Source organism: Rhinolophus sinicus, chromosome 3 (genome assembly GCF_057876585.1).
Source record: "Rhinolophus sinicus isolate RSI-liver-muscle chromosome 3, RSI-T2T, whole genome shotgun sequence".
NCBI lineage: Eukaryota > Metazoa > Chordata > Mammalia > Chiroptera > Rhinolophidae > Rhinolophus > Rhinolophus sinicus.
This window is the reverse complement of record NC_142503.1, coordinates 154,762,367-154,782,581: the sequence shown is the minus strand read 5'-3', so window position 1 is coordinate 154,782,581 and position 20,215 is coordinate 154,762,367.

Sequence of the window (20,215 nt, the reverse complement as noted above, 5' to 3'; positions counted from 1 at the left end):
CAAAACCCTCTACCGGCAAAAAGATTACGACTTGCTTTATTGTGGGGGGTCTGGATCTGAACCTGCAGTATCTCTGAGGTCTGCCTGTACTGAATCTGGATTTTCAGGGCTGGGGCCCAGAATCTGTGTTTTTAACAAGTGCCTTTGGCTGTTAAAAAAAAATCATCTGGCAAGTTAGAGAGACACTATGTTAGAGTTTAGGTGCCAAATCAATCAATCAAATAAGCTTCTGTGAGCTCATTATGGGAGAGTGCTATGCAGTTATTATTATCTTATAGTGAAAATTTATGGAGCCCTTACTATGTGCTTTGCACAATTTTAAGCCATTTTTATATTAACTCACTTGTTCTCTGTAACTGCTCTGTGAGGTAGGTACTATTATTACCTTCACTTAACAGACGAGGAAACTGAGGCACAGAGATGTAAAGTTACCCAGCTGGGAAGCAGAGAGCTGGGATTAAAACCTAACCAGTCTGGGTCCTGAGTTTATGCTCTTAACCTGTTGACACTCAGAAGATTAGCATTACTGGAGCAGGCGCATGCTGCTACATGCTGTAGGTGGTGAGTAAACATTCATTGAAAGGAGAAATCTGAAACAGACATGAGGGGACTATTTGACTCATTAGCCTCTTCAGTCAGAGATTGCCAGTTCTCTGCCAGCAATAACTCATGCACTTTTTACAACGTCTCAGGGAGAGCAGCTCTGAGGTCAGCAGTTCTCTTCGTTCTGCAGCTCAAGACATGAGGCCAAGAAGGATCAATAGTCAGACAGCATTGGGGTGCCCACCTCCACGTGGCTGATGGCTGGGAAAACTGCAGTCTATTGCTGTGCACCCACAAGCAGGGTTTCATCTGGGGTCCCTTTTCACATTACACCATTGACTTAGGGCTACAGGGATCTAGTGCGATAAAGCACTTACGGAAATACGTAAATCGGGTAACAGAAGTCATAACCAACCAATAGGGTGGCAGCCTAAAGCTGGCTTCCGTTGCCATGACACCTCACTCTCAATGGCTTGATCAGGCAGCATCAGCTTAGCTGGACTGCACTGCTCTGGGACCTCCAGTCCATGCCCCTGCCCACTTCCTCTCACGTTTCCTGGTGAATCTAGATGAATTCTAGAACATGTTCCAGTTGCTGCTGGCTGGAACGCATTGCCTCCTCTGTAGGAAAGCATCAAGAACTTGGGGCTGACCTCCACAAAGGCCTATAACACCATGTGTCTGAGCAGAGTTTCAAAAGATTGTAGGCACTGCTGTTTTTTCTCTGAGTCACTGTGAAAATGCCTGCGTGGGGGTGGGATGGGGTGAGAGGTGGGAATGCTGGTTATGGCTGAATGAGCTCCCCAGATGGGTTGGCACTTGCTCTGAGCCAGGCCCTGGGCTCCCTTGGGCTGTGCACCTGGGACCCCTGTGGCCATAGGCAGGAAGCAAGATATGAAGCTCTCCTAACTCTCCTGCGAGCTCTGAGGCAGTGAGGAGAGAGGCGGGGTGGTCCCACCAGTGAGAGCTGGCCTGCCTCCGTGTACCACGCCCAGCCCTACAACTCAGCCCAGCAGGCGGCGGCTGCTCTTCTGTGACTGAACAGAATCCCTACAGGCCCATTGCCCCTTGGCTCTCACTATGCCTTATTTGTCACTGTTAAGTCCTTCTTTGAAGGCCCTTTCTAAACGCAGCTTTGGGATGTGACAGTAAGAAGTAAGCCCTTGGTGGTGATGAACCCAGGACAGATGTGGTCAGAATGGCACCAGAAGAGGGGAGTTTCAGGGATAGAGGACGGGAAGCAGAGGAAGAAGAGGTAAAGAAGCAGAATTAGAATGTCACAGCTGTGTCCCAATCTTTCCATCAGAATACTGGGTACAACTTCGGTTGCACATTAGAATCAGGTGGACATTTTACAAAAAAGTACCCATGACTGCTCCCTCGCACCAAAACCCATATTCTTCCTTCAGTGGTCTGGTGCAGGCCTGGAACCAGAACTTTTTATGGCTCCCCAGGTAGTTCAGATGTAAGTCAGGGTTGAGTCCTACCACCTTGAGGGCGCATGTCTCCCATTCTGGCTGGTGCATCATTTACTCCTGTGCTAAATGTGGGCCCTTCCTCAGTCTGGAAAAAGCTATTTCTTTAGCTATCTCACTAATTGGTAAAGACCTCTACACAGGGAGCATTTGCAACCCTAAAATTCTGTGATTCTAGCTGTAAGCTCCCTGAGGGCAGGACCACACCTGTTTTGTTTTTGGGGACGTCAGCACCTAGTAAGAATGACTGTTTGGTGGCAGAGTACTGACAGCTACTCACTAAAATCTTTTGAGTCAAGAAAGCTCATTGCTGCAAGTGACCCTTAGCTTCCTCAATAGTAAAATGGGTTTAGCAACAATGAAGTCTGTCTTTCACTGTTGTAGAGAACAAGTGGGGTTGGTATCTGAAAGGGTTTTGTAAAGTCTGATTCAGCTGTGAATTATTGCACTGCCCCTTTGCTCTGAGGAATGAGCTCCTATTCATCCTTTAAAACCCCGTTCAAATATCACTCCTCTAGAATTCTTCAGAAGATGAACCACACACTGTACACACAACCCTATTGTAGCACTTATCATTCCATATTCAGTGTGACGTTAGTCAATGGCGACTGAGCTCTTCATCTGCCAATCACTGGGCCAAAAGATTTACTGCAACCATTTGATGCTTATTTGTCTAGTGCGTGAGAATCATAGCTTCCTAGTAAGAGCGGAGGCTGGAAGGTAAATCAATATACGCCCTCCGCCCCCCGCCCCACCCCCCACACACAATGTTTAGAGGGTTTTGCTTCTGGAAACTTTTTCAGCAACAAAGAGAACGTCACTTCTGTGTTTCTGAAGCTTGAGTGACTATGTATTGGGGATTTATTTATAGAAAAAGGGGGATTTTGGAATTGGGAGGAGACAAGTGAGCAAAGGGGCTGGGGAGGGGGAGCAGATGGTTTTAGAATGCAGGGCAAGGGATAGTGGAAAAGTTACCTGGCCCCACAAGTGCACTTTGAGTTGAGTCAGTCTGCTTTGGAATGAAGACATCATAGGTGGAGGGCCAAGGTTATACAGCCCCATGAAATGGGGAGAAGATTGGGGAAGATACACTCAAGTATGGGGGACAAGTTACATGAAGACAACCCTACATTAGATCCACTTGAAAGTTCAGAGTTTTTCTGCATTCTTGAGATCCCAAAGGAACCCAGTGGACTCTGAGACAATATCTTAGAATCATAAAACTGAAAGGCATAAACTTTGATTGGCAGATGGCTACAGAAAACAATTAAGTATCTTACTGTGTCAGGCAGCAGAAACAGAGTTCAACTGATTATAAACCTTTTTATTAAAACGTCAGGCTTTCTAGTGAAACCAGTGTAATTCTGATCCCCACACTGACAAAGACAGTGTTCCCAAAGTGCATGCCTCAGACGTGAGGTCTGCGGGATGCTAACAGGAATTATGTACAATACAGCTCTATAGGAGATCATTTTGGGAAATGCTGGATTATACAAATTTCAGCACAAATGTCTCCATTTCTTTCTTTCTTTTCTTTTTCTTTTTTAAAAATCTAGCTTGTCTCAGAATCTTTAAAATGGCAACGTACCTTATGAATCTCCAAGAGGGAGCTGTAGTATTCCCCAAACCAGTTTCAACACAGAGCTTCCTTCCCGTCCCCTCCGCTCCTTTCCCCTTCTTTTCCCTCCCCTTTTTTGGTAGCATAACTTGAAGCAATAGTGTTCCATACATGTTGGGACATGCTGCTGTAAACTAATCTCACTTGTGTATATAGCAGTTGGGAAAATCCTAAACACAACATTAATGAGTCAAATTCAATAGTACATTTAAAAATTTCACCAGGAAAAAATAGATTTGACTCCATAAATGTAAAGACAATGTAGTATTAGGAAATGATGAAGATAATTTCTAACATTAACAGGTAAAATAAGAAAAAAATATGATCATCTCAACAGATAATGAAAATTTATCTGGTAAGTTTCAATATTGATTCCTGATTTTAAAGTCTAAAAACTAACATTAGGAAAATAGCTCCTTAATGGGATAAAAATAATCCATGGTAAATTAACACAAGATCATTGATTTTATTGATATTATTTAACATGGCTCTTGAAGTTGTATAGTGATTCATGAAGTAATATTATACATACAAAGTAAAAGATAAAATTATTATTTGCAGATGATATAATTATCTTTCCAGGAAAAGGAGAGAATCAATTGAAAAAGTATTGGAATTATTCCGAGAACATAAGATAATAGCTAGATGCAGGATATGTTTTCCAAATCAATAATTCAAATTAGAAGCATTTAGCGAAAAAAGATTCTAATTCCCAATTTAAAAAAGTTAACTCAAGATTAAGTGCTCTTCTAGCCAGGAGAGGATAAAAGCCCGTTGTTAGTTTTTTTCCTGGGGCTTGAGCCTACAGGAGGGTGAAACTATGAAGCAACTGGTTGAGACCCCCAAAGATTTCTAATGGCAGGGCAAGTGCAGGATTCCTTTCCCTCCATCTGAGAGCCTGCGCTTTCCCAGACCGCATTCCTGGCAGCGGTCCAGGCTTCCACCTCTGCTGAGGCAGGCATCCCCGCCATGACCTCATCAGAAACATCCCCTCCTCAGGCCAGGACTTTCCACCACAAATTCTTCCTTAACAGAGGCCCCTCCGGCAAACTGAGAGTAGACCTGTTACCGACGGGGTTCTCTAACTCGGAGTCAAAATGGGGACCCCGCTTTGGGGCATGAACCATCCCCAGAAGCAGACTGGCTCAGAGCAGGTTTTTTAAATGTTTGGAGACTGCAAAAGAGCAACGATGTTTTTAGCCTGCACACCTGTGAACATTTTCTTACAACAAATTAGCAGAACAAAAAAGCAAAATAATTGCTACTTCCACCCCTTCCCCTTCAAACTGACATATCCAACACAAACAAAAAGGAAATCGTAAAATCAGACCTTGCTAAAATGAAGAGAGAGCATCTTATCTTGCTTTACTAAGAACACATATGTAACCTTGAACTATTTCTGTTCTCATGTCATACCCGTGTATTGTTCAGGGAACAAGCATTCTGCTAAATGATAATTTAGGAATGCTGCATCAGTGAGAAAACTTGGAACTGGGAGGGAGAGACATCTGGGATGTTGGTCTGGGTTGTCACAAATGGGTCCGATGACCTTTGGCAAAGGCCATCTCTCTCTGGGTCAAGGTTCTGCTCCGTGATGGGGGGTGGGGTGGGGTGGGACGGGAGGTGACTGTGGTGGGTGTGGGTGGGATTAGTGTAGAGCTCTGTTGTCCAATCTGGTAGCCACTAACCACATGTGATTATTTAAATGTAAACCAATTAAAATTAATAAGAGTAAGTGAAATTTCACATTTTCAGTTGCACTAGCCACATTTCAAGTGTTCAAAAGCCACTTGGCTAGTGGTCACCATATGGGACAGTGCAGATAGAACATTTCCACCATTGCTGCACTGCCCTAGATCAGAAAGGACATGATTCCCTTCTACCGTTCTTCTCCGTATGGAACCCTGGACAGATACTGCTAATCAGTCCGTCACACATTCTTTCCCACTGCACTCTGAGGTGTCGTCACTATCCATCTCAGAGATCCTGGAATATGTGTGAAATAAATCGCGTTCTTCCAGGGACCAGATCTGAGTCCTTAACCTTTTTCGTGCTGTGACTCCTTGGGCAGTCTGCTGAAACCTATAGGTTTCCCTCAACAAAATACCAAGGATTAGAAAAGAAACCAATTATGTTGTATACCTTTCAACATAATTGAAAAAAGAATACATGTTCAACATAATAATAGATATGCTGACTTATTAACACACCAAATAACAAGATCTGGTGGCAGGTAACTTTTTACTTATAATGTTATAATTTTACCGTAATTTTGGAGTCGTGTTGACAGTAAATGACATTTTGAAAACTTTGTAATAGCTATAATGATATAAAAATGAGTATGATTTCTTTGGTGAAAAAGCCACAGATCCTGCCAACACTACTGTGGTCTGTTGCCTTCATTCATAATGGAAGGAAATGCTAGTTTTCAGTTAGTAGTGAAAATAAAGACATAATCTTTTTCCATCCCAATTCATGGACTCCTTGAATTCTATCGACAGATTCCTTGGAGTTCCATGGACCCTGTGAGGAACCCCAGAACTAGGTGATCTGTGAAGTCTCTTCCAGGTTTGCCATATTATGACCACGTAAAATAAATTTCTCGAATTTCCTCATGTACTTATGAAGTATCAGGGTGCCAAGACTGAAGCTCCTGATGGTGATCCCCCTTCTTCTAGAATACCCCATGTCGTGGAGGAGACATGGTGTGGGGTGATGGCGAGGTCTCTTAGGAATGGGAAGAGGAGAGAGGAGTGGAGAATGCAGAAGGGGATCAGAGGAATACTGGAGAAATCTCTGTCACCTCTGTCACTTCCTGTGGTGAAGACAGGAGGAGAGGGGTTCGTTGTGACTAATGACCGCAGCCGACCACAAAGTCATTCCCTCCACAAAGAATGCAAAGTGAATACCACGAACGCAATGTATACACTAGAAAACTAAATCATCTGCGTCTGGAAATGACACTCCCTCCTGTTTGTCCTCTCCTCCCCAAAGGCCTTTTATGTCATGACCTTCAGTGCTTTTTGGACAGTTTTATGTCTTTTTCTAAACAAATGGAATGAATGCCCATTAGTAAAAAGGAGTTTCTATAAATACCAGTGACAGTGTGGGAATAAATATTTATAACCTGGGCTCTGAGACCAACATATTCTCATTTCTTACAGAGCCCCAAGCCAGACCTATGCCAATGCAAATTAATTTACATAAGAATTTCTTTTCAGTTTATAAGAAACATGAGCCTGCTACCTTCTTCTTGGAATCTTGACAGATCACAAACTCAGTCAAACTTACAAACTACTGGCTGCAGCAGAAATACCCAAATGAGACTTGATTTCCCATTAATTAATGTTTCATGAACTTGGAGCCGAGCAGAAAATATCCCCTCCACAGACTTCTCTCTGGCAGCATGCTCTCCCCAGTCCAGTCAAGGAAAGGCCCTTTATTTCTTTGACAAGGTCGCTCTGGAGTGTTCAGAATGCATTGTTCCAGTCTTTTGTTATTCATTTACTCATTCATTCATTCATTCATTCATTCATTTTGCAAAGAATTATTTCGCAGTTACTGTGTTTTCAGTTTAGGATTAGACACTGGGGAGATAAGAGCTAACATTTAATGGGCACCTTCGATATGCCAGGCATAGTATGATGAATTTTTCATCTGTTATCATATTTAAATTTTCACAACCACCCTATAGTGTTGGAATTATTATCCAGTCCTAGATATGAAGAGTTTGAGGCTTACAGAAGTAAAATAATTAACTAGTTAATAAACCAGCTATTAACAAGCTAATGATGTACTTAAGTAATTCCTCAGAAAGGGGAAAATGTAGAATATGATTCTAATTCTCCAGGGGTTTAGTCTACATGGGGAGACAATACGGATATAACTGAGGATAGCTAAGTTAGAACTATAGATGGGAGAAATAAATAGCAAGACCAGGTAGGGTGATTACATTTTGAAATGAGAGCAGAGATAAGAAAGGTGTACAGGTCATTATGGACTGACAGTCAGTGAAGGTGCACTTACATCAAAGGGTAGAGAAGACTTGGCTTTGAAGGGGATGAAAGAGGACGTTCCAGCGGGGCAGGGTGGTGGTAAGCAAAGATCCAGAATCAGAAATCCAATGCAGTTGGGAGGTGGGATGGAGCACGCCGTAAGGTACAGACCTGTTAAAGTGAGGTTATTCCTTAGCATAATGCCTTATATGTAGTCAGTACTGAATAAATACTCAATGGAGAAATAACCAGAGGCATCAGAGAACGAAAGAGTGAGTGGATAAGTACTGGTGTGTACGTGGGAATGAGGCTGGCTGGATGTGGTAGGACCCGGTTATGGAGGGCTTTATCAGACTGAGGGATGGCGTGTGTACTCACAGGAACACACTGGAATCCATTCCCCTGGAATCTAGACCACACAGATCTTTGGAGGTAGATTTGGTCTGCATAGAAGGGGATCAGATGATTATTCCTGAATCTTTATTTGTACAGCATACCTTCGAGTCAAATATATTAATGTCATGAAATAAAAATCTAATCTAACAAAGAACTGAAGTAAACAAACAAAAAAATCTTTTTTAAAAGTATAATCATGTATAAAAATCTAATCATCCCATGATAAGAGTGATTAAATAAATTATGGGCAAGACTAGGGGCAGGGAGATCAGTTAAGAGCTGCTGAGGTAACGATAGTGAATGGTATTAGAAGGCTGACAGCAGAATGGAGAAAAGTGGATGGATTCTAGAGATCTATTGGAGGGAGAATTCCTAGGACATGGTGACTGATGGAGATGAGAAATGAAGGAGAGGGTGATGTCAAGGATGATTAATGCCTGGGTTTCTGGCCTGGGCAATTGAATGGACAAAGTTGCCATTTACTAAGATGTGGAGATATGATAAATCCGGTTTTCAATAAGTTGAGTTAGAGACCTGACTCAAGATATTCATCACACAGCTGGTTACATGGGTCTGAAGCTCAGGAGAGACATCTGAGCTAGAGACATGGATTTTTTTATTTTTTTTTTGAAGACTTTATTGGGGAAGGGGAACAGTGTGTACTTCCAGGACTTTTTTTTTTTCCAAGTCAAGTTGTTGTCCTTTCAATCTTAGTTGTGGAGGGTGCCATTCAGCTTCAAGTTGTTATCCTTTCAGTCTTAGTTGTGGAGGGTGCAGCTCAGCTCCAGGTTCAGTTGCCGTTACTAGTTGCAGGGGGCGCAGCCCACCATTCCTTGCGGGAGTCGAACCGGTAACCTTGTGGTTGAGAGGACGTGCTCCAACCAACTGAGCCATCCAGGAGCTCAGCGGCAGTTCAGCTCAAGGTGCCATGTTCAATCTTAGTTGCAGGGGGCACTGCCCACCATCCCTTGCAGGACTCGAGGAATTGAACTGGCAACCTTGTGGTTGAGAGCCCACTGGCCCATGTGGGAATCGAACTGGCAGCCTTCGGAGTTAGGAGCATGGAGCTCTAATCGCCTGAGCCACCGGGCCGGCCCTAGAGATATGGATTTTAAAAGCACTAGCTGATACCTGGTGCGAAGACATGGAAATGGACAAGATTGCCCTGGCAAGATGTGTAGAGTGGATCTAACACAGAGGCTTGAGGAACCCCAACATTTAAGGGGTAGATAGAAGACTAGGATCCCAGAAGGAGACTGAAAAGGCGTGGTTAGAGAAGTTAGAGAAAAACCAGGGAAGGGAGATTTGTGGTCAATAGCATTAGATGGGTCGAAGAGGTCAGGTATGAAAAGAACTTAAGTCCAATGGCTTTAGCAACAAGGTGGTCATTGATAATTTTGGCAGGGACAGTGTCCATGGAATAGTAGGGACTGAAGCCAGATCAAGTGGTTTGAGGAACAACTGGGAGTTGAGGAGTCTAGCCAAGTTGTTTAAGAAGCTTGGCTGTGAAGAGGTTAAGCGAGATGACAGCTGAAGGAAAACAGAGGACAAGGGAAGGTTTTGTTAAGACAGGGCAGACAGAAACATCTTTAAATGCTGTTAGGAGGGTAGCCAGTGGAAAAGACATAGAAAAGAGCTGGAAGGACATATGCTAAAATGTTAACAGTGGTTATCTGGGGGTAGTGGAATCAAAAGGCCTCTGAATGTTCAAAAATAGCCTTGAGATGTTTGATGGAGTTTTGGTATTGTCTATTTGATTGCTACAAAATTCTCTAAAATGTGTCCATTTACATATAGCTTCACTCAAATAGGCAGAGATTTCATGAATGGGGATATCTTATTGCCTGACTACCGTGTTTCCCCAAAAACAAGACTTAGCCGGACCCTCAGCTCTAATGCATCTTTCTTATTAATGGGGAAACACAGTACGTTGCAGAGCAGAACGCTTGGCCTGAAGGGACAAAGAATACGAGTGGTAGACAGCATCCAACATGGCCCCCAATAATCTAAATCTCTTGGTATAAGCCCTTCCCACATTGCATCAGGGCTGCCTGTGTGACTATTAAAATATTGTAAAGATGACAATTGAGACCAAGGCTAGGTCTTAAATGGCGTGGCCACTTCAGCATCGGTCTCTTGTCTTGCTCACCCTGGAGGAAGCGAGCTGCTCTATCTTCCAGACACTCAGGAGGCCTGATAGAAAGGCCCAGCTGGAGAGAAACAGGCCCCTGGCCAATCACCAGCACCAACTTGCCAGTCATATGAGTGAGCCACTTTGGATATGGGTCCTCTTAACCCCAATCAAGCCTTCAGACGCAGCCCCAGCTGACACTGGATTGAAACTTCATGAGAGACTGAGCCAGAACCTTCAACTGAGCTGTTCCCAAATTCCCAACCCACAGAAATGGTGAGAAATATTTAATGATTATTGTTGTTTTAAGCTGCCATGTGTCATGCAACAATAGACAACTAGTGCGAGTACCTTGTATACTTTATGGGGCTCATAGGAGGCTTTATCCACTAGACAACAGTCTGGAAGCAACAGCACTTCAAGATGGATGGACCAATAGTGTGTTTGATATGAATGATGGACACATGCTTAGACATACAGTGTGTGTAGCACAACCTCTCCTATCCCGTATCACACACACACACACACACTCTGATAATACTGGTTGTTTTGTAGATAATATTTAGTATGCAAGTGTCACGTATGACTCAGATATGAGTATGGAGGCTTTCTGATGCCACAGTTCCAGGATGTAATTTTGGTGGAAGTGGACTTGAATGGTTTCAAATTGTATAATTAATGACATTCTATTTCCATAATAACTACTAATTAATCATGCCTCTTAGTGTGGACTTCAAGCCTGTGGGAGTTTAGGTCCTCATAGCTCACATGGGAGAGCAAATTATGTTAGGCTTTCATTTTTTAATAAAATGACTAGTGGTGGGAGGAACTGGTGGGGTGGGGAGGGGGAGCTGCTCCAGGGGAACCAGCCGAACACAAATTCAGCACCTGCGCTTATAAAACCCCCAAAAGTCAGGGGTTGGCTCTTTCACACCTGTTTCCCCATTGCCATCACAGTACCTGGCACATAATACTGGTTCAAATATTCGTTGAATAAACAGTAGTTCTATTCCTCCTCCCCTCCCTCACTGGACTCTTAGAGTTTAATAAAAACCCTTTAGGTTTCTACCAGTTTCATCTCTGCAGAGGAAACTGAGAAGTGTGCCCAGTGGGAGTTGAACTATTTCCCTGGAGCCAATGACAGTAGCAATCTCCCTTTCCCCCTCCCACCTCCTCATACCAAGGGGAAGTGAAACTGGAGGATATGGGCTCCTCCCACAGACCCCCCCCACTCCGGGAACGCAGCACCTGGCACACAGTGGGCCTGGCACACAGTGGGCCAGGTACACAGTAGCACCTGAATGAATGGAAGGAGCACCAGTGGGAAAGTAGGCCAACAACAACATGGCGGCAGAGACAACAACAGGGGCTCCTGGGACATCTGAGGACAGGTCGCATGAAGGTTCTAGTGTAAGACCCATTCTCATCCAATAGGCCCCTTTGGCTTCATTTTTGGCTCAGGATCGAATGTGGCTCCTAAGAGACACTTGGTTTTCTCAAACAAGGTTGGCCAAGTCTCCGTCCATCCCCTGAAAGGAGGCAAATTTCCCTCAGGGCAGTCAAAGGATTTGTGCCATGGTCATCATTTCCAGAAGGAAACAAAAATAATTTTCCACCCCCACGTCCTGGCCACTGTAGGGCAGGGAAGCCGCTTGCCAAGCCAGACAAAGACATTCCTGGCTCACGCTGGGGCATTCTTTGAGCTCCTCACCTGGACCTGATGACACGAGGTGGGAATTGTTGTTGTGGGTCTCCTGGGCCAGCGAGATCTGACAGGCCCAGAGGGTGCAGATCACGCTGCTGTGACCACCAGCAGCTTCTTGAACTTTCACCATGGGTTTGTAGAGCAGCGTGGAGAGGTAGACGCCTGGAGATTGGCAGAATACTCGCCTGGATTTGGGTAGACTGGAGGCCCCAGGCAGCCTGTTGCTGGCGTATCTGTAGCAATAACACTTGTTTCTGAAATGAGATACCTTAGAATAACCAGCCCTTGCCTCCCCACTTATAAGTGATGGAGGCAGCTGGTCCTAAGAGAGGACAACACAGCACAGGGGTTAGAACAACTGTGTGTGTCCAGACCAGCTGAAAGGCAGTGGATGAGTCGGGCAAAGTGTTTCTGGTGTTCTCAGGTGCCCGTCTGTGAAGCACATTTTGAGCCCACAGATACTCCTGTGGTCACTCTCTTCTCTGCTCTAATCAAATCTTCTGTCAGTACAGGATCGGATTCAGTCATGTATGTGTAGTGAGCATTAAAGCTATGGAAGTAAGCCTTGGCTCTAATGAGTTAGTCTCATGGTCTACTTTGGTTAATCAAAGGCCACAGTGCAAATCTTGCTTAATTCAAAGAAATTCTGGTCTTGGTACTTCAGGAAAAAGAAGTTAAATACTTTTTACTTTTTCAAAGAACTTTCAAAGTACCTGAATTAAATTTTTAACCTTCTTGTAAATTTGGGAAGTAAGCTGAATAATTATTTTTATCCTTATGTTGCAGAGAAGAAATGGAGGTAGAGAGCTTAAATGATGTGCACAGATGCCAAGATGCATTCACGAACTGGTGTTAGCACGAAGGGACCCCCGACTCGGGACAAAGGTCTCTCCAGAGACCGTACCTCCCTGTGTAAGCCAAAGGCAGCACCACGTATTGGCCCTCTCCACCACGTACTAAGGGCTTCATGTGTGACTATCAACCACACAACAGTCCTAGGACGTGAAGGTGTTTCCCTTATTTCACAGATGTAGGTATGGAGGGCACAGAGAATTTAAGCAACTTGCCCAATTTCTCAGTCAGAAAGTGGCAGCATGAGATTTCAATCCAGTCTCTTCTAACTCCTAACTGGTGCTTTCCACTCTTAGTGGGTCATTTATAAGCTCCCCTATCCCCTCTCAGCATCTGAGCAGCAGGGGTGGTAATTACACACAAGGCTGTACCTCCCAGGCCTCTAGCTCTGATGGGGACAGTGGATGGGGGGGCTCATGGGGACCTTTCCAAGTCTCCATGGCACTCTGAGTTCCCAGGGATGTGAAAATCTGCTGAGTCAGCTGGAAAAAGGGCATATTTGGCATTTTGAAGCCATATCACATCTTAATGATTTATCATCCTATAAAGGCAGAGAAGGGGAAAAAAAAAAAAAATGTGGGAACAAGTGGTTTCCTAGAGAGAGAAGGGTCTTGTCCCTGCTGTGTTGTTTATTTATATAGCAGGGCTGATGGAATTCCTCTCCTCAATGCCTTGGGCAAGGGTCTCTGATCCTCTGAATTCCTCCTCTGTGCTCTTACAAGACAAGTGGGTCTTGAAAAATCAAGGAAGAGCTTCAGTGTCCACTGCCCCACAACCCTCTCCCCACCTCCATAAGCCTGTTTTAGAACGGAAAGGTCACAGCCTCTCTTGCCAGCAATTCAATGAAATAGTCAAGAGCATCCCCCAGCCCATCTACTTTCATTCATTCATTCATTCATTCATAAAACACCCAGTGTCCATGTGTATGAGGTTCCGTGTTATATACATATATATTTAATATACACACATAAATATATTCATATATGTACATATTGTATACAAATTATCAAAAGCTAACAGTCTGCAGGCACTGTTCCAAGAAATTTACATATAATAACTCATCCTTATACTATCCCTAGGAGGTAGGTATTTTATTATCCCCCATTTATTAGGAAAATGAGGCACAGAGAGGTTAAATATCTCGGCCAAGGCTATATATGGGTTTGAACCCAGTCTGCACAAATGCAAAGGAGTACTCTCACCCATCATGGAAGAACATCTCCAAAAAGACAGAAAAGCTTGACTACCAGAGGTATGGACAAAAGCCTGGAGTGCAGAGGGTAGGGCCTTCTGTCTGGGCGAGGCCAGTGGTGAGACAAGTTTTCACTGAGGAGGTGGCCTGTGAAATGAGAGCTCATCTCAGCCTTGTTTTCCTGCTATCGTGATCAATGCAAGTTTCCTTGATAACTGAAATCTATTCTTTCAAGGGTAACATCTGTGCTGGTTGCCGTCTGTGTTATGCTGTGAAGTCACTCAACAATTCTCTGAGGCAGCTCTTACTACTCCCGCTGTGCATGTAAGGAAACAGAGGCTCAGAGGTGTTACTTGCACACTTCAATGGCCTGGTTCGGATGGAGTTGGATTTGAATCCAGGTCTGCGTACACTTCCTCTTCACCTTGCTTCCGTTTCTAATTAAAATCTTTCTAAAATATGCTTCATCTATGCCTTGCTTAGTAAACACAGCACAACGCAAATTAGCCTTGTCTTGTTGACTCACGGTTGTCACCGTGAACATGAGGCATTGTCTGTGGTTTGTGCTCACACACTAGGGAACGCACTAGTCTCCTCGGCTTGAGCCATCAGAGTTGGCCCGAACTGCTCAGCTGCTTTCTGCGTCCCCAGAGATATTTTAGGGATTACTAAGTTTTATTAGGTGATGGAGCTTTATAGTCCTACGACTAGCTCAGCCTGTTCTATCCTCAGAGCTGTTGTTTTTTCAGATTCCCACCTTACGACCTTCTTTGTTCTCTGTCATGACTTCTTGAACTCGGTTGTCTGTACATCTATTTCTATAATCGCCACATAGCCAAACCAGCATTTTCCAACTGTGTTTGGAATCTAGGCTGGAACCAAATAAAGGCTGCCCAAGGAGACCAAGGCGTGTGTTTCAAATCAAGTAAAATACGATCTGTGCCCAAGGAAGAATAAAGTGCATCAACTCCGAGACAACTCCTTGGCGTCCCAGAGAGGTTTCCGGGGTACAGCTCCCAACAACACTGTGTTGTATGCGAACACAGTGGCATTTCCACAGTCGGATGGCTCTTCAGACAGAAACTTGGGATGTCAAGTGACTTACTTAGGCTCACACAAACTCAGAAATTGGGGTTTGAAATCAGGTCATTTTAATGCCTAGATTCCTGCCATTCTCCCTGCGTCAGTTTTGTAGCATGTGACCGTTGTCACTTTGTCAGATACTTCCAGCCACTCACCTTTGGTTTCACTGGGACAGTGATCTATCTGGTGAGATAAGGCTGAAAAGGTCCTTGAAATCAGGGCTCATAAATTTAAAGAGCCCCCATAAAACTGCCTCGGCTCAAAAGCATGTCTCACAGACCATGAGGCCACTCAGTGAGATACTGCTGGTCACTGAAAATGTTTCTTTTGGGGGCAGGGGTTACTAAGCTACTAAGCCACTATAGTCCATTAACATTTTAGCAATAATGAATTTATCGTTCATTCATTCATTCAATCATATGTCAGACATCAAGTATCCTGGTCTTTAAGATTAAAATGAAATAGACTCAACCTCATTCCATGTGTGATGGGAACTTCCTTCTCCCTTTCCTCTCATTCCTAATTTTCCCATGGAATCTGGTGGGGAGGGAGCTTGAGTTATTCCTCATTAGTCTGGGCTCTGAGTGCCAGCTTTTGTTGAATTCATTCTGTGGATGGACCAGTTCCCCACACTTATTCTCTCTGGCTTCATTCCAAACAGCTCCATTTCTTTGATTTCCCACAGAAAACATGACTCACAGAGGTATAAAGTGCAGCATATTTCCCTGAGGATTGAGGATACAGTGAGAGATGGGTCCATCACACCCTATAAACTACAGATTCCCATATCAAACCCTCCTGCGCTTAAAGAGTCCCTTGGCCATTTCTATTTACTCAGGTTCCCACCATGTTTATTGGCTCTCTTCCTTCCTTTTTTCTCTCCTCCATTGTCCCAACATTCTAGTTTATTTCTTATACTGAGCAAATAATTCCGTTCTCTCTCACCCCTTCCTCACCAGATAACATTTTATCCTCTACTGTTCATTCATTCATTCAACAAGGATTAAGTAATACCCGTTAAGAGGCACTGTGCGAGGCACTGCTGAGGATACAAAGGTGAATGCGACACGGCTCCTAAGCCCATGGAGCTGACACTTTAGTAGAGGAGGTAAGACACATGCTGGATACCCAGAACATAAGGGAGAATGGGCTGAGGAACTGAAGCCTGTGGGAAGAGAGGCCCTGCTGTGGGTGGCCAGACAAACAGGGTACAGGAGGGCTTAGATTCTTCCTGGAAGGGAGAGGAAAAGGTCTGAGTCTGAGGCAGGGTGACCTGGGTGAAGTCCAACAGCTAGGAACCTAGGGAAGCTGAGGAGGTGGCAGGAAGGAGTGGGCTATGGCAACTAAAAAAGGGATCAGGGCACAGGAAGCCCTTGGATGGATATTTCTCCCTCCTACCCGCCCCTTCCCCCCCCCCCCCCCCCCAAATCATGACTCTCATATCAGGCTGGGCTAGAGCAGGGAGAGGAGGTAAGCAGTCTCCCTTCCCTGGGCAGCAGGGCTTAGACCGCTTGAACTCTGATAATAGCAATGGTTAAGGTCATTGCCCTACCTCTGTGTGTGGAACTATTGGGGGGAAGAACCTAGCATACAGTAGGTATTCAATGTCGATTTGTTAATGAATTAAAAGGACTGACACTGGCTGTTTGAGTTTTGTTACAAGATACAATGTTTTCCTGGTGAAATTATAGAAAGATATAAGAACTGGGCTGGGGGTCATGAGATAGATTTTAGTTCCGGGTTTAGCTCTCTTTTACCTTGTAGCTTTGTTAGGAGGTCACTTACCCATTCATTCATTTATTTAGTTGTTTGACAAACACTGAAAGTATCCACTGCCTGTCTAACTTTAGGCAATGAAAGCTGAATAAGGAGCTCAAATCTTGTGGGACAGAAATGTACCCAAATGATGAAATAATTGTGTAAATTTTCGATAATATAATTTTACAAATATTAGAGAGGTGCTGTGAGATCGCTCACACACTGTTGCAGGATTAGACTAGATGAGAATGACTATCTCAACTTCTCTTTGTCCGGCCTGTCTGGGCAGTCTAATTTAAAACAACACCCTTGGAGTGCATTGAAATTATTTATACCCTGTAACACTGGAAATAGTGAACTCTGCTCCATTCATTCACTGCACCAAAGAGTAAGAAGTAGGACATACGGGTCACAATTAAGGGGAAAAAAAAACATAAGCTAGGCTCTCTTTGGTCTTGTCCACTTATGGCACCCAGGGGAGTTAGGAAGAGCTCACACCTTGAAGTGGGAGGAAGGCTCCAGTCTGACAGCCAAGGAGAAGCATGTGGGTGCTGTGTGGGGGACTGAGGGTGCAGAAAACAAGCCGAGCTCTATTTCAATGCTCTGGGTTGAAATAATAGCATTTATTCTTTATTCTGGACGTGTACTGGGACTCAGCTTTCATTTTTACTCCTTGTGTGTATTTGTATAATATAAATTTGCATAGAGGAAAATACTGAAAGAACATTTACCAAAATATTATTAATAATAGCTGTTCATTGAGTTTATACTATGTGTTAAGTGTTTTGTAAATCCTATTTCAGTTAATCCCCATAACAAACCTACGTGGTTAAGTATTCTCCCTGTTTTACAGATGAGGAAAATTAGGCATCAAAAGGTGGAGTTTCCAACAACAACAAAAAATAAGCAATCCTATTAAAAAATGGGCAGAGGACCTGAACAGACATTTCTCCCAAGAAGAAATACAAATGCCAACAGATATATAAAAAGATGCTCAACTTCACTAGCTATAAGGGAAATGCAAATCAAAACCATGAGATACCATCTCATACCTGTTAGAATGGTTATTATCAATAAGACAAGAAATAACAAGTGTTGGAGAAAATATGGAGAAAAAGGAATACTCATATGAGTACACTGGTGGTGAAAATGTAAATTGACACAGCCACTATGGAAAACAGTATAGAGGATCCTCAAAAAATTAAGAATAGAGCCACCATAAGACCCACCAATCCCTCTTCTAGGTATCTACCCGGAAAATTTGAAAACATTTATCCATAAAGATACACGAGTATGTGTACCCCTGTGTTCACTGCAGCATTATACTCATACATGGTAGCCAAGACATGGAAGCAACCTAAGTGTCCTTCGAGGGATAACTGGATAAAGACGATATAGTACATATATACAATGGAATATTACTCAGCTATAAGAAAAGATGAAATACTGCCATTTGTGACAACATGGATGGATCTTGAGAGTATCACAAAATAAGTCAGATGGAAAAGGACAAGAGCCATATGATTTTACTCATATGTGAGATATAAAACAGAATACAACAAACGAACAAACTCAGAGACACAGACAATAGTATGGGGTTACCAGAGGGAAAGGGGAGTGGGGAGAGGATGAAGAGGGTAAAGGGGATCAAATATCCAATGACAGAAGGAGACTAGACTTTGGGTGGTGAGCACACAATGCTATATATGGATGATGTATAATAGAATTGTACATTTGAAACTTATATAACGTTATTAACAAATGTCATCCCAATAAATTTAATAATCATAAAAACAAAGAGGTGGAGTTTGTCTGAGATCACTTGGGAGTAGGTAATGGAACTTGGCTGTACTCTAAGCCTGGGCTGCTATAGAACTCCACAGTGGTGGGTTATTGGGTGTCTTTTGATGTCTGGGTGGTAGGATGTGGGGCGGTTTTTAATTTTTACTTCTCATTTATCCATATTTTCTAAATTTTGTTAAAGAAATAAATATTACCTTTGTAATAAAGAGAGGGAAAGAGAGCGATTGAAACCTCTCTTTCCTTTTCCCATTCCTTCAGAACTATTCTAGGGGACTAGCTCAACTTTTCCTGCATCCTTCCTCTCGATGTTTCTGGAGTGCCCGCAGTGCCCAGCCCTCTGCCAGGAATCAGGGATCAGAGTCCTCTTCTGGAAGTAGCTCACAGTCTCGTGAACTCTTCTGTCACAGCGGTGCTGTCACCTCTTCAGATGCAAGAGTCAGGACCACTAACGAATGTGTTGATCAAGGCAGGTCAAGATGGGAGTGTGGCCACATTACTTCAGTTATAAAAATGTATATTTAGATTTAAAATAGCCAGATTTTAGTGTTAAATATCAGACCTATTTTTGAGAAAGCCCAATGAAACTTGGTAAAAAATGTTACTCAGGAGAAAAGAAAATGAGAGCAAAAGTACAGAAGACCAGTCTTGAGGAAAGGAGATGTAATCATAGCTGTAGGAGGAACTAGAGTAATTGTAGGCAAATGTAGGTGTAACTTTATAGCAACAATTTGAAATACTAGAAGAAATCGTGAAGCATAAATAGATGCAATATAGAGACTAAATAGATCAATACCACAAACATATACAAAACCTGATAAATGTAATACAAAAAATGTAACTAAATCATCTAATTTGTGAATAGAGACACGACATCCTTACATATTTGGGATAAACCCTTTGGGTCAAAGTGTTCTTTTGATATAATGCTAATATTTTATTTGGGTTTCTACTTCTATATTCATTATACAATTATATAATAAAAGATTAAAGGAGGAAAATATGATCAGATTGGTAGAGGTTGACAAGGCATTTAGTAGAATTCAGCAATCTTTCCTAATAAAAATCCTAAGAAGAATAGAAGAAAACAGCTAAATGTGATAACTACTATTTATCAAAAACTAACAGTAAACATTACAAATGGTGATATAGTAAAAATATTTCCATTTAAATGAGGAACAAGGCAGGTGTGTCCACCATCTCCACCATTATTCACCATTATTTTCGAGTTTCTAATGGGTACAATAAAATAAGAAAGTAAAATAATTTGTAGAAAATTTTGGTAAAGAAGAGATACAATTAACCCTTCTGCTGATGCTATAACTGCACCCAGAAAACCCAAGTATTCTAGAGTTAGTGAAAAAACCAACCCCAGAATTAATAAGGAAATTTGGCACTTGATGCTGAGATAAATATTTTTTTTTGAGATAAATATTTTTTTTGAGATAAATATTTTTAAGTATAGCTTTTATTTTTCTATACTAACAGTAGACTAACCATAGGAAGAAATGGAAAACGGCTTATTCATAACAGTATCAAAGCTATGATAAATTTAGGAACACATTTTAAAAGAAAGGTACAAAAATTATATGAAGAAAACATAAGATCTATTCAAAGTCTTAAACAACAGCTGACCAAATGGATAGATATCCCATATTCTTGGATAG